The sequence below is a fragment of the Rhinopithecus bieti genome, unplaced genomic scaffold, assembly GCF_001698545.2.
Source record: "Rhinopithecus bieti isolate Rb0 unplaced genomic scaffold, ASM169854v2 scaffold_15821, whole genome shotgun sequence".
NCBI lineage: Eukaryota > Metazoa > Chordata > Mammalia > Primates > Cercopithecidae > Rhinopithecus > Rhinopithecus bieti.
In genome coordinates, this window is record NW_016808598.1 from 254,326 (window position 1) to 280,265 (window position 25,940).

At 41.0% G+C, this 25,940-nt stretch overlaps 1 pseudogene; it reads left to right on the forward strand.

Annotated features, from left to right (window-relative positions):
- The first annotated feature begins 12,826 nt into the window (after positions 1-12,826).
- LOC108538672 (immunoglobulin-binding protein 1 pseudogene) overlaps positions 12,827-25,940 on the forward strand; it is a 35,541-nt pseudogene continuing 22,427 nt past the window's right edge.

A 25,940-nucleotide genomic window follows, 5' to 3' on the forward strand; every position in this document is an offset into this window, starting at 1 on the left:
AAAAAAAAAAAAAAAAAAAAAAAAAAAAAAAAAAAAACTTTGAGATAGAGAGGGTAGCCTGTATTACCCAGGTGGACCCAATCTAATCACATAAATCCTTGAAAGTGAAGAACATTTCCTGACTATGGTTAGAGAGAGATGGGATGGTTGAAGAAAAGTCAGAGATGTGACATTGCTCCTTCTGAAAAAAAAAGGGGACCACACACCAAGTCTCTAGAAGGTCTTCCAGCTTCTAGAGACCCCTTCAAACTGCAAAAAGTCATCTAGTCATTTCATAATACACTATTACCTTAGCCATATACAACCATAACATATATACAAAGTTTGCATGTATATAGTAAGAAGATGATATAAATGGACAAAGACTTTTTTCCTGATTGGATTCTATCTCCTCAGACCTCTTTAGGGATCTTGCTCCATCAGTCAGTTTTCCTCTAACTCATATCAACCTCTTCTTCACCCCTAAGATCTCTGCCCTTAGGCTGTAAACTAGTGTAGGCCTATTTCATTGCAATTCTCAGCACTGTTTTTGTTCTCAACCAACATTTTAAGAAGGAAATCTGTGTTCTTTATTTCTCCTTATTTTCCAACTCACTATAGCCTTTCTACTCCCTACATCCCCCTGAAGCTGCTCTTGATTCTGACACCCTAATTGACAAATCCAAAGAACTCTTCTCCAGGAAAGAGTCCACCTTAGTCACTCAATCTGCTCCTTGGCATCCTGTCCTACCTTGGTCTCTGTGATACAGATTGTCCTGATTCTCCTCCTACTCCCTGAACCGTGCTGAGTCTCCTTGGCATCACCTCTTCTCCCTCAATCTATTCCCTAAAGCCTGGTATTTCCCAGCTTCCTCCCATCCATTCTCTTCTCTTGTCATTCCTCAGGGAGGCCTTCCCTAAATCAACATCTCTTCCTCACAACATTAATTGCCTCCATTCTCATTGGAATATGAGCTCCTCTGGGGTCTTGTTCTTTCCTTGAGGACTCTGCCACAGTTCCTAGAAGATTTTTGAGATGATGAGTGATACCCCAAACTGACATTTTATGAAGATTAATCTGGGAGGGAGTGGTGTGTAAGACTGACTGGACTGGGTAGTGCCTGGAGATAGGAAAACTTATTGAGAAGGCATAGAAGTACAAGCACAAAGTGAAAGGAAGCCTGAATTATTGCCTTGACAATGCAAGGAAGAAAAGTCAGGAGAAATATTTCAGAGGAAATATTTGGTGACATAATTTGATGATACACTAAGGAAGAGAGAGGAAAAGTCTGAGATGATTCAAAGGTTTCAGGCTTGGGAGACCAGAAAGATAATAACATCATGAACAGAAATGGAGTAACAAGGTATTAAATTAGGTTTGGAAGGGAGATGAAGCATTCAGTTTTAGATATAAAGCATCAAATCAGACCTGCCCTGTAGGCAGCTGGAAGATAAGGCTCTGAAATCAAAAGAGAAATCAGGCCGGGCACAGTGGCTCATGCCTGTAGCACTTTAGGAGGTCAAAGTGGGTGGATCGCCTGAGGTCAGGAGTTCAAGACCAGCCTGACCAACATGGCGAAACCCACCTCTACTAAAAATACAAAAATTAGCCAGGTTTGGTGGCACTCACCTGCATCCCAGCTACTTGGGAGGCTGAGGCAGGAGAATCTCTTGAACCAGGGAGGTGGAGGTTGCAGTGAGCCGAGATTGTGCCACTGCACTCCAGACTGGGTGACAGAGCAAGACCCTGACTCAAACAACAACAGAAAACAAAACAAACAAATAAAAAACAAAAAACCAAAGAGGAATCAAAATTCAATCTATAGATTAGGGGATTGTTTCCAGAAATGTGATAACAAAATCTACTAGAGTTGATGGATATACAGTAGGTAATTATTTGCTTTTCTTTATACTCTTCCCTCTATTCAGGCACCCAGCTCAAGTACCAAGACACTCAAGATCCTCCTCAGCACTCCAGAATACCTCACTGAGCCACTGAGTAACCACCAGCATTTGTTTTCTCCGTTCCTTCTTCTGGGTTGATCATTGTTAGATAGCACAACAATGTGCTCTCTAATCTTAGGGGCCTTTGCTGACACTCTAAACTCCTTTTACATCATCTCATATTGACATTCTGTTGAACACCCTATAACAGGTTTTCCGAACTTCTTTTCATTTTTCTCAAGCCTCCAACCTAGCCTTCCTTTCTTAGCCTCACCTTTGCTCTCAGCAATCAATCACCTTGCCTCCTAATTTATTTACAAAATCTGAGCCATTCAATAGAACTTCTGTTCTCAACCCAATTTTTTTTTTCACCACATCCCTTTTTCCTTCCCTATTGTTTTCTCCTCTCCAAGGCTATATCTATGCCTTTGATCGTATTTGTTTCAACCTCTAGGAGCTTATTCCTTGACTTCCTTAGTATCTCCTCCCTTTGGTTGCTCTTTTCTTTTGGCCTACTAATATATTCACGCTTCCCTGATCTTCCAAAAATGTTTTTCCTTCACTTTGATTCCCTCAGATGTATCATCTTATCACTCTCCTGTTTTTATCGCTAAGTAATATAAACTTTACAACTATGTGTAGTTTTGATTAGTAGTTCGAATTCTTGCTATAACAGTTTTGTGTTGGTATGTTCTATATATTGTGTCAGAGTCTCCAAAATGTAAGTTTCTATAGGGCAGCAATCATTGTATAAATTAATCTTAAAATGTTTTCAGCTATGACTAATCAAATATTTGTACCATTTGGGATGCTGACTTTCAAGAAGCAACAAATAATCTAATACTACTTTGCTTTTATTTGTTTCCAAGGAGTTGGAATTGTAAATGCACTTAGAGTTATCATATGATTATCTCTTAGTCATAAGTCAGGATTTTTCGCTTTATAACAATAGCAGTTATACTCATTTAAGGCTGTAAGCAAGAATCTTGGGCAATTCCTATGGCAACAAACTTGGGTGTTAGCATGAGAAGTGGGCAGTAAAGTTTTAATTCAGAAAGCGCCAATAAGAACACTGCATTTTTCCATTATTAATTTAAGTACAATCAACCTTACTTCACAAAATATATTTATGTTTTAGAACTTTCTAGCAGGAAACTTAGCAATGCCTTCCCCTCTGTCCTCTACACATATACCTACATTTCTCCTTCAAACATAAAAAGCTACCTCATTCCATCATAGCTACCATCTTAATGGTTGATAAAATTAGAGAAAACACCAGAATGTGATGCCAGATATTTGGATCTAAGAGCTAAATAATGAGATATTTAAAACTTAAATGCATCTTTATAACCAACTTTTAGAAAAACTTATTTTTGGCCGGGCGTGGTGGCTCACGACAATAATCCCAGCACTCTGGGAGGCCGAGGTGGGAGGATCATTTGAGGTCAGGAGTTTGAGACCAGCCTGGTCAACACAGTGAAAGCCTGTCTCTACTAAAAATATAAAAACTAGCTGGGCTTGGTGGCAGGTGCCTGTAGCCCCAGCTACTCCGGAGGCTGAGACATGAGAATCACTTGAACCCAGGAGGCAGAGGTTGCAATGAGCCAAGATCATGCTACTGTATTCTAGCCTGGGCGACAGAGCGAGACTCCATCTAAAAAAAAATACGAAAAACAAAACAACAATAAAAAAAACTTATTTTTGTGATTTTACAAAACCAAATATGTATTATATCACAACAAATGAAGGTTCCACAACTAGAAAATTGCTGAAAATATTTAAAGATACTGTAATTTGTAGTAAAGCAAATGTATTCCTTACATATAAAAATTAAATGAAAAAAATTGCAGAGCAACCTTGCCAATCACTAAGAACAAGAAAATCATAATGACTCAGATTAAAAATCTGACAGGCCATAGTGGCTCATTCCTGTAATCCCAGCACCTTGGGAGGCCAAGGTGGGTGGAATGCTTGAGCCTGGGAGTTCAAGACCAGCCTAGGCAACATGGCGGAACCCCATCTCTACTGAAAATACAAAGATTAACTGGGCATGATGGTGAGCACCTGTAGGCCCAGCTACTTGGTAAGCTGAGGTGGAAAGATCACCTGAGCCTAGAAGCTCGAGGCTGCAGTGAGCCATGATCAAGCCACTGCACTCCAGTCTGGATGACAGACTGAGACCCTGTCTCAAAAAAAAAAAAAAAAAGTCTATGTCCCAAACATTCTGTGTTATTATTCTCATTTTATAGATAATAAGAGTAAGGCTTACACTCTTACTATAAAATACTAAGAGTAAGGCTTAGCAAGGGAAAGAAAATGTCCAAGATTCCACAGTATGCAAGTAGAAGAACTGGGATTCAAATTCAGATTGATTATATGTCAAAGTCTATTTGTTCAACAAATATCTCAGTGTCTTCTATCTGCCAGACATGGTTCTAGGGCCTTGGGATATATCAGGGAAGAAAACAGAAGATCCCTACACTCTGGGTGATTACATTCATTAGGTGACAATTTCTCTATATTCTCTCCATACTGTTCCTTTCAGTATCACCAACACAACTGAACATTACTTTTCTTTTTCATTTATAAGTCTTTCTTTCTATTAATGATAATGGTTATTTCATTTAGAAAAAATACAAGGAAATGACTAAAAAATTACTGCTCTAGTAAATTAATTTGATCACTGGAAGTCTAGTGGCTAGCACAGGTCAAATGACCCTAAGCACTGATAAGAAACTTCTCTAGTCTGCAAATTGTTTGTTTTCAATGAGAAAGTTAATTGTTACCTTTCAGAGAAAGTGCCTAAGCACAGTGCCTGATCCATAACAGGCACTTAGTGTTCCCCATTCCCCTCAAGCAGTGTGTTCATGTTTATCCAGACCCTGAAGGGCCCAGCATGGTGACTCACACCAGTAATCCCAGCACTTTGGGAGGCCGAGGCAGGAGGATCACTTGTGCCCAGGAATTTGAGACCAGCCTGGGCAACATAGCGAGACCTCATCTCTATATTTTTATAAATAAATAAATAAATAAAACCCTTCAGGAGCCTTTCTTTCTTTTCTTTTCTTTTCTTTTTTTTTAAGAGAGAGTCTCATTCTGTCGCCCAGGCTGGAGTGCAGTGGCCTGATCTCGTCTCATTGACGTCTCTACCTCACAGGTTCAAGTGATTCTTGTACCTCAGCCTCCCAAGTAGCTGGGATTACAGGCATGCGCCGCCATGCCCAGCTAATTTTTTGTATTTTTAGTAAAGATGGGTTTTTCCGTGTTGGCCAGGCTGGTCTTGAACTGCTGGGCTCAAGTGATCCTCCCGCCTCTACCTCCCAAAGTGCTGGTATTACAGGCTTGAGCCACTGCGCCCAGCCAGGAGTCTTTCTAAACAGCAGCAAAATCAAACTGGCCAATATTTTTATTTAGTCTTCTACCGAGGAAGACTGATCATGCCTTATCTCTACAACCTGAGAGACCTCTCTTGTACTTTCAGACTTTGATGTTCTTTTTTTTTTAAGAGACCAGGGTCTTACTATATTGTTGAGGCCAGTCTCAAACTCCTGGCCTCAAGCGATCCTCCTACCTCAGCCTCCCAAAGTGCTGGAAAAACAGGTGTGAGCCACCACATCTGGCTGATTTTCTCTTTAAAAAGCCTGGGTGGGTGCTCAGTATAACAGCATCTAGGACCAAATCTCAATACATTATCTTGAACTTAGCCACTCAAAGTTATGGCACCACGCACACATTTAATCTCCATTCCTATGCTATTTGTTGTTTTGGTTCTTTCCCAGAGCTCATGTAGGCCACGTGATCTCAATCTAACTCAGTAAAACATCCACTCTGATGTCTGTACGCTACAGCAATGGCAATACTCGAGGCTTCATTTCAGTTCTCTAGGAAGGTCCCTGATTCATATGGTAGCTCTATCCCACTCACTTTAAAGTTCTCGGCTGGGTGTGGTGGCTTACACCTATAATCCCAGCACTTTGGGAGGCCAAGGCGGGCAGATCATGAGGTCAGGAGATCGAGACCATCCTGGCTAACACGGTGAAACCCCATCTCTACTAAAAATACAACAAATTAGCCAGGTGTGGTGGCGGGCGCCTGAGGCAGGAGAATCACTTCAACTGGGGAGGCAGAGGTTGCAGTGAGCCAAGATGGCACCACTGCACTCCAGCCTGGGTGATAGAGCAAGACTCCATCTCAACAAAACAAAACAAAACAAAACAAAAATTAAAAATTAAAGTAAAATTATCTGGGATTTGCTATCTACGGAGTCTTTATTCTCTTTCTTAGGATTTAGCTTCCCAACAAGAAGTGCATTCTCCTTGTTCTAACAAAGTAGCAAGTTTTGTTTTAGCCTGAATATTTCTTCTCTGGCTTTTGAATGACTTCAGTCTCATAAATTATCTATTAGATAACACAATGCTTTTTATGTATATCCTCAAGGACAGCCTTCAAATTTTTATTTAGCTGTAATTTTGTTGTTCATAATAACGTGGTTACAGCTAAGTAGGGCCCCTGTATCTTCTGGAGTCCACTCCCTACTCCATGCTTCCACACTGGGAAGTATATTCAAATGTTAAAATTCCCAAGAAGCAATCAACAAAGAAGGTTCTCTGCAACTGGTACTTATCAATTTCTTGCATTATCTGTGTACAGTTTGAAGTTTGAAGCAAAGTAGCAGACCTAATAAAAAGCCAGTTTTGAACTGTAGCATTTTGTCTTTTTGTTTGTCTCTTAATTTGACAAACACATTCCAAAGCTGTTGCAACAGTCTGTGCAAGAACAGTGTGTTGTTCCTTAGTGTGTCTCATCATTCAGATAAAACATATATTGCATTATGTAGAGCTCAAATTTATAAAATAAGTAGGACCCAGAAAAACTTAAGGGGTCCCAAAGTTCTACATAATTTTAATTAGCCAGCATAAAAACTACTATTGTCCCTAAATTATATTTTGTACAAGTCAAATATCATTATGTGGACCATTGCTTTACAAATACAGATTAAGAATACATAGTAGACTAAACACATATTTTATTCTATAGGAAACACTTCACACCTTCCCAGCCCCACAAACACCCGTAACACTCATGGCTTCTTTCTTGGTACTCTTATTCCCCAACGTATCTCCTATAACACACTGTACCAATTTGTTTATGTGTCAATAATCCTGGGATGGGAATAGGCAAGGACAGTGTCTTCCTCCTCTAAAACAATACCTGACACTTTGTAGTTCTTTATTTATATATTCTCAATAAATGAGTGAATGCTTTGAAGAATCTGGATTGCGTTTTCTGCATCTTTTTTTTTTTTTTTGAGACTAGCTCTGTCATCCAGGCTGGAGTGCAGTGGCACAATCCCGACTCACTACAACCTCCACCTCCCGGGTTCAAGCAATTCTCATGCCTGAGTAGCTGGGATTACAGACATGCACCACCATGCCAGGCTAACTTTTGTATTTTTAGTAGAGACGGGGTTTCACCAGTTTGGCCAGGCTAGTCTTGAACTCCTGGCCTCATGTGATCCGCCCACTTAGATCTCTCAAAGTGCTGGGATAACAGGTGTGAGCCACCGCACCCAGCCGGTGCTGACAATTCTTATGTATGATTGTGTAGCCACCTCTAGCACAGTGCCTGATACACAGTGGGCCTCCAAAAATATTTTTTGAGGAATGAATTTTTAATATTCTAGGTTTATCTTAAACTCATTCAAACATAAAGTTTCACACATTTCTAAAGTAGGTCTATTTTTAAACGTAGAAGTTTTTTTCATGGTTACTTTAAACTGCTTTGTATTTCTCTGGGGCTTGTGCCATTATTGCTGCTATTTAAAACTTTTATTTCATTTGAAATATGTAAAAGGGTATTAACTAAGAACTGATTCATAAATCAAGTGGGTAGATCACAGAGTTTAATTACCTATAAACTGTCTGTCAGGGGTGTTATGAACTTTAATACCCATAAAGGCTTCTACCACGCTGGGATGAAAGACGTTCACGAGTAAGGAGTAATTATCAACAGTGCAGCCACAATTTGAAGATTTAAAAATACATCTGAAAAACTATTTCAGGCCGGGCATGGTGGCTCATGCCTGTAATCCCAGCACGTTAGGAGGCAGAGGCAGGCGGATCACTTGAGGTCAGGAGTTTGAGACCAGCCTAGCCAACATGGTGAAACTCTATCTCTACCAAAAATATAAAAATTAGCCCGGCATGGTGGCTCTCTCTTGTAATCCCAGCTACTCAGGAGGCTGAGGCAGGAGAATTGCTTGAACTGGGAGGTGGAGGTTGCAGTGAGCTGAGACTGCACCACTGCACTCCAGCCTGGGCGACAGAGTGAGACTTCGTCTCAAAACAACAACAACAACAACAACAATAATAATAATAATAAAATAAAAATAAAATAGGCCAGGCGCAGTGACTCACACTTATAATCCCAGCACTTTGGGAGGCCGAGGCAGGTGGATTACTTGAGGACAGGAGTTCAAGACCAGCCTGGCCAACATGGTGAAACCCTGTCTCTACTAAAAATACAAAAACTTAGAGTGGTGTGGTGGCAGGCATCTGTAATCCCAGCTACTCAGGAGGCTGAGGCAAGAGAATCACTTGAACCTGGGAGATGGAGGTTGCAGTGAGCCGAGACCTCGCCACTGCACTCCAGCTTGGGCAACAGAGCAAGACTCCATCTCAAAAAAATAAATAAACAAAAATAAAATAAAATAAAAAATAAAAATACAAAATTAGCTGGGCGTGTTGGCGTATGCTTGTAATCCCAGCTACTTAAGAGGCTGAGGCAGGAGAATCACTTGAACCCAGGAGGCAGAGGTTGCAGTGAGCCCAGATCACGCCACTGCACCCCACCCTGGGTGACAGAGTGAAACCCTGTCTCAGAAACAAACAAACAAAAAACAACAACAACAAAAACTCTTTAACACAGCCTTCAAAACATTGGCCATTCTGTCTGTCATCTACTCATTAGCTTCCTATACATTCTCTTGGCTTCCTTCTTTAGCCTCTAGCCACACTCCCCACTCCTTTCCCTGCCCCCTGGCTTTTTTTTTTTTTTTTTTTAAGGCAGGGTCTTGCTCTGTGGCCCAAGCTGGAGTGCAGTGATGAGATCTTGGCTCACTGTAACCTCCGCCTCCCAGGTTCAAGCGATTCTCCTGCCTCAGCCTCTGGAGTCGCTGGGACTACAGGCATGTGCCACCATGTCTTGCTAGTTTTTTTTTGTTGTTGTTTTGTTTTGTTTTGGTAGAGATGGGGATCTCACTATGTTGTCTAGGCTGGTCTTGAGTTTTTGGCCTGAAGCAATCCTTCTGCCTCAGCCTCCCTAAGCTCTGGGATTTCAGGAATGAGCCATCAAGCCTGGCCAACGGTAACATTTTTACTAGAATATATCAATATCACTTTAAACTGCTATTATAAAATCACAACAAAAATAACAGATAGCAAGTATTGAATGCTTACTATGTGCTGGGCACTGTGTCAAGGGTAATACATACAATACCTTATTTAATCCTCTGAGTATCCTTTGAAGTAGGTATTACTAAGCACATTTTACTCAGAAGAAAATTAAGGCCCAGAGAAGTTAAGATGTCGTGCCCAAAGTCATACAACTATTAAGTGATAGAGACAGTATGGCCAATATTCAATCCAGGTCTATCTGACTCGCTCCTGAATTCCCTCTCCATCCTTTCTTAACCACAAGTATCTGTATGCTAGGACTCACTAGGACATCACAAGTTATTTGAGATAATAGGCTGTTAGAGAAGGAGCGCGGGTTTTGATGTCAGACCAGCTTTGAATTTGAGACCCAGCTCTGGCACAGACCAGCCATTTGATCTTAGACAAGTTACATAATCCTCTCCTTCCACTCCTACCCCAAAACCTTAGGCTCTATATCTATAAATGGAAATAATATCAGCCATCTTGCAAGATTGCCATAAAAATTAGGTATAATATATATATAAAGTGCTTGACACATCAATAAATTGTCATGTATGTATTCAATAAATTACTTTTTATCATTGTCTTCTACAATGACTTTATTTTTTCAGTAATTTATATGTTTGGCAACATTGTGTTTTAGATTTTCCAGGATAGTCCATTCTGTGATTCAGAAACACTGTCACCAGAGATACATTTGTCAGAGTATGTATCCTTTTTGTTGTTGTTGTTTAGAAACTAAAATTATCTGGCCTGGCGTGGTGGCTCACACCTGTAATCCCAGCACTTTGGGAGTCCGAGGCAGGCGGATCATGAGGTCAGGAGATTGAGACCATCCTGGCTAACACGGTGAAACCCTGTCTCTACTAAAATTACAAAAACAAAATTAGCTGGGCGTGGTGGTGGGCACCTGTAATCCCAGTTACTTGGGAGGCTGACACGAGAGAATGGCGTGAACCCGGGAGGTGGAGCTTGCAGTGAGCCAAGATCATGCCACTGCACTCCAGCCTGGGCAACAGAGTGAGACTCTGTCTGAAAAAAAAAAAAAGAAGAAGCTAAAGTTATATATTTCTCTTAGCCAATAAAACATAGGTAAGTCTATAAAACATACCTAGTAAATCCATAATTAATAACTGAATGATTATCATACAGCATAAACAAATGCATGAAGAATCCACAGGTTATCAGAAAGATCTACTTTTTTTTTTTTTTGAGATGGAGTTTCGCTCTTGTTGCCCAGACTGGAGTGCAATGGCGTGATCTCGGTTCACTGCAACCTCTGCCTCCCGGGTTCAAGCAATTCTTCTGCCTCAGCCTCCCAACTAGCTGGGATTACAGGCATGTGCCACCACGCCCGCCTAATTTTGTATTTTTAGTAGAGATGGGGTTTCACCATGTTGGTCAGGCTGGTCTTGAACTCCCGACCTCAGGTGATCCACCTGCCTCGGCCTCCCAAAGTGCTGGGATTACAGATGTGAGCCACCTTGCCCGGCCAGAAAGATCTACTTTATATGGATCAGAAAGAATAAGTAGAGTTCACCAAATTACTTGAGTTTTATCTCTGATTTATTAAGTTCTGATACACAGGTACAATTTAATGTTCACAATTTAACCAAATAATGAAAAGGGAACATCACTGTCTGCACCCTTAAATGCATAGTTACCAGTCAAAAAGTTTCGGTCACCATTTATATAAGCAAAATAAGTGAGCAAATATGTTTACTAAATGATGCACAATATATGTTCATATTCATGTGGAAATTTTAAAAATTTATTTAATTGAAAAGAATAGACCAGGTACAGTGGCTTACGCCTGTAATCTTAGCACTCTGGGAGGCCGTGACAGAGTGACAGACTTGAGGCCAGGAGTTTGAGACCAGCCTGGCCAACAGGGTCAGGCCGTCTCTACTAAAAATACAAAAAAAATTAGCCAGGTGTGGTGGTGCACGCCTGTAATCCCAGCTACTTGGGTGGCTGAGGCACAGAATCGCTTGAACGCAGGAGGTGGAAATTGCAGTGAGCCGAAATTGTGCCACTGCACTCCAGCCTGGGTGACAGAGTGAGAGAGACCCCGTCTCCAAAAAAAAAAAAAGTATATATAGGATATCCAGCAGCAACAAAGCTAGTAAAAAAGATGAGTTTTTGAATCTGTGATTTTGGAACTAGTCTCCTAATGCTCACTTCAACTCTGAATTAAAAAAAAAAAATTTCCACATGGAAGACATAAATCTAAACAATAACTAAATAAAGAACTACTTTCTGTTTAAGCAGTATAATCTTTCTCACTGTATAGTATTTGTCAATTAATTTGATTAGGAACACTCTTGGAGATAAGCTAATTAAGTTGTTGCCCAGATGGGAATTTCAAAGTTGGAGGGAGAGTCCTTTCCCAAACCTTGTCTAAATCCCCTGGCAGCTGTCAGTCATTAATATGTAAATGTGAATCGGTTACCAAACTCGTATAAGACTTGTAGGAAACAAGACATGGGAGGTCTGTGGGGAGAGGGAAAGAAAGGGCAATTGCCAGGCTAGTAAGTCTGCAGTGGACAACAATAGGCAGTTTGGGGACTTGCAAAAGAATATAAGTGCCTGGAAGAATAGAAGAGGCAGGCCAGGCACAGTGGCCCATGCCTGTAATACTAGCACTTTGGGAGGCTGAGGCCTCAGGTGATCTGAGGGCAGATCACCTGAGATAAGGAGTTTGAGACCAGCCTGACCAACATGGAGAAAGCCCGTCTCTACTAAAAATATAAAATTAGCCAGGCATGGTGGCGCATGCCTATAATCCCAGCTACTCAGGAGGTTGAGGCAGAAGAATCGCTTGAAGCCAGGAGGCAGAGGTTGTGGTGAACCGAGATCGTTCCATTGCCCTCCAGCCTGGGCAACAAGAGCAAAACTCAATCTCAAAAAAAAAAAAAGAAGAATGGAGGATGCAGAAAGCCACCCCAGAAAAGAGATAAAGGATTCATGGAGGTGGGGGGAAGCTTTGCCTATTTCACAATTTTTCAAAAAAATCTGGGGTCATTTATACAGTTGATTCCAAACAGTATTCAAATGAGATAGTCAGGTCTTAAATGCCAAATACAGTTACAGACAACAAAAGTTCTGAATAGCTAAGAAATACTTAAATAATTACCGTTTTTAGGCAGTGTTGGAAAGTTATAGGTTGAATTTCATATTGCTATGAATATGTTCTATTTACTGGCTTTTTCCTTCCAGCAGTTAAAAACCAGTAACCTACAGGAAAACAGTAGTATAATCTCAACATTCTATTAAACTTGGTCACGGCCGGGCGTGGCGGCTCACATCTACAATCCCAGCACTTTGGGAGGCCGTGGTGGGCGGATCACCCGAGGTCAGGGGCTTGAGACCAGCGTGGCCAACATGGTGAAACCCTGTCTCTACTAAAAGTACAAAAATTAGCTGGGTGTGGTGGCGCATGCCTGTAATCCCAGCTACTGGGGAGGCTGAGGCAGGAAAATCACTTGAATCCAGGAGGCAGAGGTTGTGGTGAGCCGAGATTACACCACTGCACTAGTATTTGAGCCAATACTGAAGTGGTAAGGTCAGTTATTGTAATTTATAGTGAAGTAAAGGTGTATGTGTGTTTTGTAAATTTTTCTTCTTTTGAATAGAGATGGTGGGGGTGGGGGGGTCTCACTGTCTTGCCCAAGCTGGTCTTGAACTCTTGGGCTCAAGTGATCCTCACGCCTTGGTCTCCCAATGTCCTGGGATTACAGACCTGAGTCACCATGCCTGGCCAGGTGTGGCATGTTTTTAATCCCTTTTATTACAGAAGATGAAATTACTGAACGTTTAAATAAATTATTAGAGAAAAACATATTCTCCTTTCTATTATTCACTGTATGCAATTCTAATAAATGGGCCATAATCAGGTATTGAGTTCAAAATCTGAAAATGTAATATAAGAGTACTTGGGGGAGGGTACATGTCCATATTTCTGTCTGTTTCAGATATATACAGGGATGTCAGGGACAGGAAAAGAAAAGCATATATTCAAATAGGTCCTGGGGGGACAAATGAGTCCATAAACCTCTCCTCAAAGAGCAAAGGCCCCTCACTGTTTTTGGTTTTTATTTTCATATATCACTGACAGAAAAACATGGGGCTTTAGAAAACCACCACCACAGACACATGATAGGGATGAAATTGTTTAGTTAAGGGCTTCCGAGCATCATTTCAAGTCTGAATCTGGAATATCCTGTTGGCAATTTGAAGAAAGGTAGGAAGGTGAACTTTACCTAACAGTGTAGCAAAGAACGACAACAGATAAAAAGAGCAGTTTTTATAGTGGTCACTCATTTATCCCCTGAGATCAGGTAGGCTTGGATTTAAATTATATCTCTGGCACTTCATGGCTACAACTAAACAGTGTGTGTATATCACTTAACGTCCATGCCTATTTCCTGATCTGTAAATGGAGTTAATAATAGTGCCTACCTCAGAGGGTTGTTTTGAGGATCAAATAAAATAGGTGCCTGGCATGAGCAAATTTTATTTATTTTATTTACTTTTTTGAGATGGAGTCTCGCTGTGTTGCCCAGGTTAGAGTGCAGTGGCACAGTCTCGGGTCACTGCAATCTCCACTTTCCAGATTCAAGCAACTCTCTGCCTCAGCCTCCCGAGTAGCCGGGATTACAGGTGCCCACCACCATGCCCAGCTAATTTTTGTGTTTTCAGTAGAGATGGGGTTTCACCATGTTGGCCAGGCTGGTCTTGAACTCCTGACCTTATGATCTACCCACCTCGGCCTCCCAAACTGCTGGGATTACAGGCATGAGCCACTGCACCCAGCTCACAAATTTTATTATTAATTATTTTCCCTACCTCTGTTCTTAAGTTGGAAAAGGCAGATTTTAAGGCAGATCGTAAAATATGTTACAGGTGACTTGTTGGTAGATATTTCTTTTTTTCCTTCTTTCTTTCTTTCTTTTTTTTTTTTTTTTTTTTGAGGCAGAGTCTCACTCTGTTGCCCAGGCTGGAGTGCAGTGGCATGATCTTGGTTACTGCAACCTCCGCCTCCCGGGTTCAGGCGATTTTCCTGCCTCAGCCTCCTGAGTAGCTGGGATTATAGTCGTGCCCCACCGTGCCCGGCTAATTTTTGTATTTTTAGTAGAGACAGGATTTCACCATGTTGCCCAGGCTGGTCTCAAACCCCTGGTCTCAGGCGATTCACCCGCCTCGGCTTTCCAAAGTGCTGGGATTACAGGCGTGAGCCACTGCGCCCAGCCAGGAGAGATCAAACTGTATCAGATTCGTGAACAAGAATATTTAAGTATATGTAAGGCAGAAGAACAGGAACACAGGCAGATACAAATCTGTGGCTCCTCATTAAAGTGAGTAGGCAAGTTAGAACATTTTATTGGATGTCAGAATGAACATGAAGAAGTGGTTATCAGGAAAGAAGAGTTGTCCATCAAGGAAACCAAACAAATGGCAAGGCAAAAAGCCAAGCCAGGCAGGTACAATAGCTAAAAAGTTCTGGGAATGCAAGTTGCATGGATAAGGCTTTCACATCATTGTTGTTTTCTGATGATACCTCATCAGATGATAAAGGTCCTCTTCCTAGTTTTAAAGTAACAAGGACCCTCACAATGGCAAGCTGTAATTCTAGAGCACTGTTTCTCAACCATGGCTGCAATTAGGGGTTTGTAAATATACCAATGCCAAGGGTTTCAACCCCAGGCCAATTAAATCAATCTCTGGGGTTGCAACTCAGTCCTCAGTATTTTTTAAAAACTCCTCAGGTGAATTTAATGTAAGCGAAGGTGATGGATTATTATTCTAGAGATAAGTCTCTATAGTACACTGCTTTCAAACTTTGATGTGCATGCAAATTGCTTCGGGAGTCTTGTTAAATTGCAGGTTTTAAATTAGTAAGCTTGAGTTACTAATCTCAGGCCTGAGATTCAGGATTTGTAATAACCAAGAAATATTGGGAGGCTGGACCACAGACCACATTTAGAGTAATAAGCATCTAGGAGAATGCTGCAAGACTCTCTTTCTAGCCATGTTTTGTTCAGAATCTTAGATTATATTAAGATCTACAGGTATGGTTATTAAATATGATTATGCAAAAAGAGAGATGGCAAAGTTTTATTTTAGAATTGATTCAAAAATATTTTCACAAGTTGAAATAAGACAAAATATACTCTTTTTTTTCCTTTTAAAAAATCAATGTGATTCCAATTGTATTCCTTAAAACAAAACAAAACAAAACTGAGTCAGGATCTCACTGTCACCAAGGCTAGAGTGTCATGGTACAGTCATAGCTCACTGTAACCTCAAACTCCTTGGCTCAAGCAATCTTCCTGTCTTGGCCTCCTTAGGTACTGAGATTACAGGTGTGAACCACTATGCCTGGATCAAAGTTTATTCCTTATTAGGGACAATTTAATATCTATCATATAAGCTAATTCTGAAAAAAAGAAGATACTAAGATATAAAGCAATAATAATTTCACAGTGCGGTAATCGGTTATAAGTAGATTAATTACATTGAATAGTTAGTAGAGAGATACATATTAAAACAAGAGAATTTGTAATATGACAAAAGTGTTTAAATGAGGGAGGATTATTCAATTAATTGAATTGAAGCAAAAGAAAAAATATTCATCTGGGGGGAAAAGTGAGATCCATATTTCACACCTTACCCTAGGATAAATTCCACATGGATCAAGGATTTAAATGCAAAACAAAACCATGAAAGTGTTAGACAAAACCATGGAAGGGATTTTTTTTCTGTTATGTCTGAATGTGGAAACCCTTTCTAAACACGATACAAAGGCAAAGGGTCATAGAAGACTGAAAAATTAACCAGAAAAAAATTTGCATGGCAAAAACCTTTATGTGAGAAGTTTAAAAATAAAGAACAAGCTGGGGAGAAAACATGTCTCATTCATAGCCTAAGATGAAGAACTAATTTTTCTAATATTAAAGAGCTCCTACAAAATAGTAATTTAAAAAAAGATCTACAAGCTCCTTGCCCACAAAAGATCAACAAAGTATATGACTAAATTGTTGATAGACAATGACATAAAACACCTCTCATAATAATTCCTATGGCAGTGTTTATTCTACTAAGGCATGCTGATACCATCTACTTATTTGTGGGTATGCTTTGTATAATCTCTAAAGCAGGCATAATTCTTATGATGCCAGGTAATTGAGCAGAGTCACAGAAAAAGAGTATTTTAAAAGGAGGGAGTCCCAACCTGGCCAACATGGTGAAACCACGTTTCTATAAAAAATATAAAAATTAGCTGGGTGTGGTAGTGCACACCTGTAATCCCAGCTCCTCAGACTCAGAGGCAGGATTGCTTGAACCGGGGAGGCAGAGGTTGCAGTGAGCTGAGATCATGCCACTGCACTCCAGCCTGAATGACAAAGTGAGACTGTCTCAAAAAAAAAAATAATAATAATAATAATAAATAAAAAGAGGGAGTGATCAACGGAGTCAAATGCTGATGAGGGGTCAAGTAAGGTAATATAGAAAGTGCCCACTGGACCCACAGATATAAGGCCAATTGATCTGCCACCAGGGTGCCAAGAGAATTCAATATGGTATGAAGTTTTCCAACAAATGGTGCTGGGACAACTGTATGTCCACATGCAAAATAAAGTTGGACCCATACCTCATACCATATGTAAAAAATTTACTCAAAATAGATCAAAGAGTTAAAATTGCAAAAGCATTAGAATAAAAATAGGTATAAATCTCCATGCCTGGGTGAGCTGGCTCATGCCTATAATCCTAGCACTTCTGAGGTAGGCAGATCACTTGAGCACAGGTGTTTGAGACCAACCTGGGGAACATGCAAAACCTCGTCTCTATTACAAATACAAAAAATTAGCTGGTGTGGTGGCACGCACCTGTAGTCCCAGCTACTCCAGAGGTTGAGGTGGGAGGATCACCTAAGCCCGAGAAGTGGAGGCTGCCATGAGCTGAGATTGCACCACTGCACTCCAGCCTGGGCGACAGGAGTGAGACCCCGACTCAAAAACAAACAAACAACAACAACAACAACAAAACCTTTGTGACTTTGGATTAGGCAACAGTTTCTAAAATATAATACCTAAAGCCTAAGCAACCATAGAAAAAATAGATAAATTGGACATCAGAAAAATTAGAAGCTTTTAGGCCAGGCGTGATGGCTCACTCCTGTAATTCTCAGCACTTTGGGAGGCAGAGGCGGGTGGAAAACCTGAGGTCAGGAGTTCGAGACCAGCCTGGCCAGTATGTGGAAACCCTGTCTCTACTGAAAAAAAAAATACAAAGATTAGCTGGGCGTGGTGGTGTGCACCTGTAGTCCCAGCTACTTGGGAGGTAGAGACAGGAGAATTGCTTGAACCCAGGAGGTGGAGGTTGCAGTGGGCCAAGATTGTGCCACTGCACTCCAGCCTGGATGACAGAGTAAGACTCCATCTCAAAAAATAAAAATACAGGCCGGGCACGGTGGCTCACGCCTGTAATCCCAGCACTTTGGGAGGCTGAGGTAGGCAGATTACCTGAGGTTGGGAGTTTGAGACCAGCCTGACCAACATGGAGAAACCCTGTCTCTACTAAAAATATAAAATTAGCCAGGCATGGTGGCGTATGCCTATAATTCCAGCTACTCAGGAGGCTGAGGCAGGAGAATCGCTTGAACCCGGGAGGTGGAGGTTGCAGTGGGCCGAGATTGTGCCATTACACTCTAGCCTAGGCGACAGAGTGAGACTCCATCTCAAAAAATTAAAATACAAAAATTAGCCGGGCATGGTGGTGCATGCCTGTAATCCCAGGTACTCAGGAGGCTGAAGCAGGAGAACCACTTGAACTGGGGAGGCGGAGGTTGCAGTGAGCCAAGACTGCGCCACTCACTGCACGCCAGCCTGGGCAACAAGAGCAAAATTCCATCTCAAAAAAAAAAAAAAAAAAAAAATTAAAAATAGGCAAAGGACTTGAATAGATATTTCTCCTAAGATGATATACAAATGGCCAATAAGCACATAAAAAGATGTTCAACATTGTTAGTCATTAGAAAAATCCAAATTCAAAACCACAATTGGATACTACTTCACACCTGCTAGATCACCTGGGAAGAAAAACTCAGATAATAGCAAGTGGTGGTGAAATTAGAGCTATTGTATGTTAACAGTGGAAATGTAAAATGGTGCAGGTGCTTTGGAAAACAGTTTGACACTTTCTCAAAATTTAACCCTTTTCCAGTTTAGATTAAAAAAAAACACAGCTTGCTGCCAGCACTCATTTAATTTTACATAAACATGTTCTTTGAGGCTGAAGAAAATCTGACTGATTTTCATGTGAAAATAAAATACAAAAACTGTTCTTGGAGTTATTTCTAAACAGAACTAACATCAGAATTGTCTGAATCACCAAAATCTTCTATTTCAGAAAAATCAGATCCATCAAATGAATCTTCAGCCAACAACTGTTTGAGAATGATGTTACATTTTTTAGGATTTGACATTTTCAGTGATCAAGAATTACTATATTTTATAAATGGAAATACAACTAAAAACGGAATGCTATAAGTAGAATAATGTCTTTTGTTTCCAAAGTCAATATACTAAAGCAATGTGAAAATAATAAATATTAATATGCTTACTAAGATATTAATAAAACAATAATATTTCGTGGCAAGGTTATCTTGGAGTAAACGCTGCAGCTGCAAGCACTGCCAGTGGGTATTCTTGGGGCAAAGGGGTTAAACAGAGTTATCATATGACTTCGTAATTCCACAATTCCACCTAAGAGCATTGAAAACATATGTCCACACAAAAACTTGTACCTGAATGTTCATAGCAACATTATTCATTATAGCCAAAAAGTGGAAACCACCCAAATGTCCATCAACTAATGAATGGATAAACAAAATAGCATAACCACTCTGAGGTATATCCATACAACAGAATATTATTGCACAATAAAAAGGAGTGAAGTGCTGACGCATACTACAACATGGATGAGCCCTGAAAACATTACACTAAAAAAGAAATCCCATTTCAGTAGGTATAGCTATAAATAGATAAATAAATAAGTAAATAAAATATCTTTAATGAAAGAAGCCAGTCACAAAAGGTCACATGGTGTATGATTCAATTTATATTAAATGTCCAGAAAAGGAAAATCCATAGAGGTGGAAAATAGATTAGTGGTTGTCAAGGGCTGTAGGGAGGGGGAATTGGTAGTGACTGCGAAAGGATACAGCAGTGATGAGAATGTTCTGAAATTAAATGGTAATGTTGAATGAATTTATGAATATGCTAAAAAACACTGTATTGTAAACTTTAAAAGATACATTGTACACTTTGAAAGGTGAGTCTTAACGAGATTTTATGAGTCTTTATGAGATGTGAATCATATCTCAATTTTTTTTAAAGTGTTTATTGGATTTCTGAGACTTGGATGTCGTTAGTGGCCTTGTAGAGGAATGTTAGTGGTCAAAGGCAACTGGCAGTGGACCAAAGAATGAGTGGGAAGTGAAGAATAGTGAGTGCATACAGTTCTTTCAAGAAGGGTAGGTGAGAAGAACAGGGCAGTATCTGAGAGAGATAAAAGATCAAAGAATATTCTGGTTTTGTTTTTGGTTAGAGAAGCTTAAGTAGGTTAAAATGCTAATGGAGGCTGGGCGTGGTAGCTCACTCCTATAATCCCAGCACTTTGAGAGGCCAAGGTGGTCAGATTGCTGGAGTTCAGTAGTTCGAGGTCAGCCTGGGCAACATGGTGAGACCCCTTCTCTACAAAATATACAAAAATTAGCTGGGTGTGCTGGTGCCTATTGTCCCCGCTACTTGGGGGGCTGAGGTGGGAGGATGGCTTGAGCTTGGGAGGCCAAGGCTGCAGTAAGCTGTAATCACGCCCCTGCACTCCAATGGACCTGCCTCAAAAAAAAAAAAAAAAAAGATAGTAAGATCTAATTGGGAAGAAGTATATTGGGGAGGAGGATGATAAATAATAGAATAAGTAAGAGAGCACAAGGTGGTTAAAAGGGATTAAGAATACAGGTAACTGTTAAATAGGAAGTAAGGTGCTGACTGGGGGAAGTGCAATTATATATATTGAAGTAGTTTAATTTGAGGAAGTTAAGACGCATTTTATCTGAGGACATCTGTTTTTAGGTGAGTTGATGAAAAGTAAGGAAGTGCAGGGGAACGGTCAGAAATGTGGGAAGACTAGAAAATGTTGGATGTGCTGGCACTGTGTCTCACGCATGTAATCCCAGCACTTTGGGAGGCTGAGGTGGGTGGATCACTTGAGCCCAGGAGTTTGAGACCAGCCTGGGCCACATAGTAAGACTCCTTCTCTATTAAAAAAAAAAAAGAAAAAATCTATCTATCTATCTATAGAAATTGACACATCTGGTCTTAAAGCTTGAAACATACATTTATTTTATCTGAGTTACTTTCTCAGGAAAGGACCCCAGGCCTCTGGGAAAGTATCATATAACTGAAACTCACTGGATCATCTCATCCAAGGAGAGGCCAGGCCCCTCATTCATCATGATTACTTCCTTAACCCTCCCCAAGTTCTTGTTTTCCTACACATTGTTATATTTCTTACCTGCTATATAAACCCCTAATTTTAGTCAGCAGGGGAGATGGATTTGAGACTGATGTCCCATCTCCTCCACTGCAGCACCTAATCAAAGCCTTCTGCCTTGGCAATACCCGTTGTCTCAGTCATTGGCTTTCTGTGTAGCGAGGAGCAGGACGTAGACTGAGCCATGGTGTTTTGGTAACAGTCTCAGTACAAAACCACAAACTTCTACTACCGGGACAATAGTAACTCAGTCTCTAGTCCCTGATGATTTGGGAGGTTTAGGACATCTAATCTGGTCAGTTGTTATCTAATGTATCATCGGGTTGTACTTAAATTCCAGAAAATCCCCAGGAAAGGATAATTCTAGTGAAATAAAAAACCCAGTTTGGTCCTGTTACTCCTTAAACTTATGGCAGTTGGAATCCCCTGGTAGCACATACTGTCTGAAACTTAGCAGAACTCCTAGGAGAATCTATAACACATCTATCATTTTGGTGATAAGGAACCCCAACTCGCTTGAGCTGAGTCCCTTAGACCTGTGCTAATCCTACTCTACACCTCCGGAACAACCCAGGATTCCAAAGATAGACTGGCAGTTTCTCCTCAGTCTAATGAAACTGTGGTTTGGACTACATGTGTCAGCTACTTTCCACTAATGTCTGAGTAGGGCTAAGCCACAGGAAAATATTGTTTCAAGTATTAAAATAATATTTAAATAGTACAATTATAATTATTCTAGCTGGGCGTGGTGGTGTGTGCCTATTAGTTCCAGCTACTCAGGAGACTAAGGTGGGAGGATCACTTAGCCCAGGAGTTCGAGGCTGCAGAGAGCTATGATCATTGTGTCACTGCCTTCCAGCCTGGGTGACACAGCAAAACCCAGTCTCTATTGTAAAAAAAAAAAAAAAAAAAAAGAATAATTAGTCTAATAGGATAGAATAAAAATAATTAAAATTTCTTGATTAGTTTCCATATTGTGTTAGGCTTACATTTATATATATATATCATATATCATATACATATATATGATATATATAAATGTAAGATATATAGATATGTATCTCGTTTTGTCTTTCTCCCTCTCCTTACCATGTTTTTTGTTTAGAACTATCGTTATTAACAACAATAATTATAAGTGTAGCATGCAATGCTTTCCAAAGCACTTACTCATCCATTATTTTACTCTATGTAAACTTCCATCTTAGCTAGGTTGGAGATGTATTATTACCTCCAGGTTGCTGATGAAGAAACAGTGGTTAAGCAGTGATTAGTGACTTGTTCAAGATCATATAATTTGTTGGTAGGTGAGTTGTTTTTAGACTTAAGATATCTTTTGTTACTTCCTAACATATACTTTCTATTCATTATAAGGTTAGTGAGAATTTTGATAAAGGTTTCCTTTTCTTTATTAAAAAAATTTTTTTTAGTCTGTGTCCTGCTGAAGATAAAGGTTTCCTAGTAAAACTATTCTAAACTTTTGTTTGTTTGTTTGTTTGTTTGTTTGCTAGAAAAAGGGTTTCAATAGACTTCTTCTTCTTCTTTTTTTTTTTTTTCAGAATCTCCCTCTGTCCCCCAGGCGGAGTGCAGTGGTGCAATCTCGGCTCACTGCAACCTCCACCTCCTGGGTTCAAGTGAATCTCCTCCCTCAGCCTCCTGAGTAGCTGGGATTACAGGTGTGTGCCACCATGACTGGCTCATTTTTGTATTTTTAGTAGAGACGAGGTTTCACCTGACTCGTGATCCACCCACTTCGGCTTCCCAAAGTGCTGAGATTACAGGCGTGAGCCACCATGCCCAGCCTGGACTTCTTTTTTTAAAAATGTATGTTGAACATTCAACAAAGGAAAAATGACCATGATTCAAAATTACTCATATTTAATACTTCTCAACTTTCCAAAACAATGATAGTGATGATATATTTTAATCACATAAGGGGCACTAGTTTTAATATGTCTTTACCACTTTATTTTATTTATTTTTGAGACACACTCTGTTGCCCAGGCTGGAGTGCAATGTTTCGATCAGGTCTCACAGTAGCCTTGACCTCCCTGGGTTCAGGTGATTCTCCCACCTCAGCCTACTGAGTAGCTGGAACCACAGGCTCACACCACCACATTTGGCTAATTTTTAAATTTTTTGTAGAGACAAGGTTTTGTCATGTTTGCCCAGACTGATCTCAAACTTCTGAGCTCAAGCAGTTCTTCCTCCTAAGCCTCACAAATTGCTGGGATTACAGGCGTGAGCCACTGTGCCCAGCTATTTTATTTTTCAGATAGGGTCTCACTCTGTCACCCAGACTGGAGTGCAGTGTCACCATCGCAGCTCACTGCAGCCTCAACCTCCCCAGGCTCAGGTGATCCTCCCACTTCAGTCTTCCAAGTAGCTGCACCACCACATCTGGCTAATTTTTTGTATTTTTTGTAGAGATGGGGTTTCACCATGTGGTGGTCTCAATCTCCTGGCCTCATGTGATCTGCCCGCCTTGGCATACCAAAATGTTGGGATTACAGGTGTGAGCCACTGCGCCCGGCCACCACCTTATTTAGTGCTGACTAAACAAATTTCCCTTTGCCAAATGTGATAATAATTTCTTGTAGAATTACTGTTCAGGGTCAACGTTCTCTCTTTTTTCTTTCTTTCTTTTTTTTTTGAGACGGAGTTTCGTTCTTGTTGCCCAGAATGGAGTGCAATGGCACGATCTTGGCTCACTGCAATTTCTGTCTCCCGGGTTCAAGCAATTCTCCTGCCTCAGCCTCCCAAGTAGCTGGCACCTGCCACCATGCCCAGCTAATTTTTGTATATTTAGTAGAGATGGGGTTTTGCCACGTTGGCCAGGCTGGTCTCAAACTCCTGACCTCAGGTGATCCACCTGCCTTGGCTTCTCAAAGTGCTGGGATTACAGGCATGAGCCACCACACCTGGCCAGGGTCAATGTTCTGAAATAACCTTCAGCATTTGCCAGTACTCACCAAGATCAAATAATCAGCTTTGCTAATTTTTTGTTGTTGTTGTGTTTGAGATGGAGTCTCGCTCTGTTGCCCAGGCTGGAGTGCAATGGCGAGATCTTGGCTCACTGCAACCTCTGCCTCCCAGGTTCAAGTGATTCTTCCGCCTCAGCCTCCTGAGTAGCTAGGATTACAGGCACTCACCATCATGCCCGGCTAATTTTTGTATTTTTGCATATACCGGGTTTCACCATCTTGGCTAGGCTGGTCTTGAACTCTTGACTTCAGGTGATCTGCCTACCTCGGCTACCCAAAGTGCTGGCATTACAGGTGTGAACCACTGCGCCCGGCCCACTTTGCTAATTCTTTTTTTTTTTTCTTGAGACAGAGTCTCACTCTGTTGCCCAGGCTGGAGTGCAGTGGCGCGATCTCGGCTCACTGCAACCTCTGCCTCCCAGGTTCACACCATTCTCCCGCCTCAGCCTCCCGAGTAGCTGGGACTACAGGCGCCCTCCACCATGCCTGGCTAATTTTAAAAATATTTTAGTAGAGACGGGGTTTCACTGTGTTAGCCAGGATGGTCTCGATCTCCTGACCTCGTGATCCACCCACATTGGCCTCCCAAAATGCTGGGATTACAGGTGTGAGCTACCACACCTGGCCCCATTCTGCTAGTTCTTAAAACATTTAAAGCTAAACCTCAAGGAGTGTGAAAAAGTGGTTAGGGTATCCATAAACAATCTGGTGCTGGGGCACTTCTGACCCTGGGGAGGAATTAAGTGACTCAGTCAGTGGTCATGTGGCTGAGAGGCATGGCCAGCAGGGACTCTGACACTCACCTTTTTTCTTCCTTCAACCAATCTCCAGGTTAGAAGGTGAAGGAAGTTATTTGCAGCATCATTAGCAATTTCTTTTCCACCTCCACCTGTAACAGCCAAGGCACAGGATACTGAAGAAAAGAAGCAAAGAGGCCTGATGCTTCTGGTGAATTAGTCGGAAGAAAAATCATATCTAAGGTAGACAAGATATCCAAGACATCCACTGTCTACACACACACAAACACACAACTCTAACTAAATTCACATTTGTATCTGGTGTTTCCATGCTATAGTGGCTTAACTGGTAATTCTGTAACACAAACATGGAGGTCATAGAGGCTTTCAATAATAGAGATAAGGACTCATATTTCCTATGCTTTTAAAATTATCTTTTTAGGCTGGGCACAGTGGCTTACGCCTGTAATCCCAGCACTTTCTAAGGACAAGGTGAGCGGATTGCTTGAGTTCAGGAGTTTGAGACCAGCCTGGCCAACATGGTGAAAACCCTTCTCTACAAAAAATACAAAAATTAGCCAGGCAGGGTGGTGCAGGCCTGTAGTTCCAGCTACTTGGGTCAGGGGGTGGGGTGGGGTAAAAAGGCAGGAGGATCACTTAAACCCAGGAGGTTGAGGCTGTAGTGAGTCAAGATCATGCCACTGTACTCCAGCCTGGGTGACAAAATGAGACCTTGCTTAAAAAAAAAATACACTTTGGGAGGCTGAGGCGGGTGGATCACTTGAGGTCAGGAGTTTGAGACCAGCCTGGCCAACATGGTAAAACCCTGTCTCTACTAAAAATACAAAAATTAGCCAGGTGTGGTGGCAGTGCCTGTAATCCCAGATACTTGGGAGGCTGAGGCAGGAGAATTGCTTGAACCGGGAGGCAGAGGTGGCAGTGAACCAAGATTGCGCCACTGCACTCCAGCCTGGGTGACAGAATGAGACTCTGTCTTAACAATGATAATAATAATAATAATGCAAATAATAAAATAACATATGTATATTATAAAAATTATCGGCATGGTGGCTTGCACCTGTAATCCCAGCACTTAGAGAGGCTAAGGCAGGAAGATCACCTGAGCACAGGAGTTCAAGATCAGCGTAGGCAACATACAGAGACTTCCTCTCTACAAAAAATTTTCAAAAATAGCTGGGCTTGGTGGCATGTGCCTATGGTCCCAGCTACTTAGGAGGCTCAAGTAAGAAGATCACTTGAGCCCAGGAGGCTGTAGTGAGCCATGATTGTGCCGCTGCACT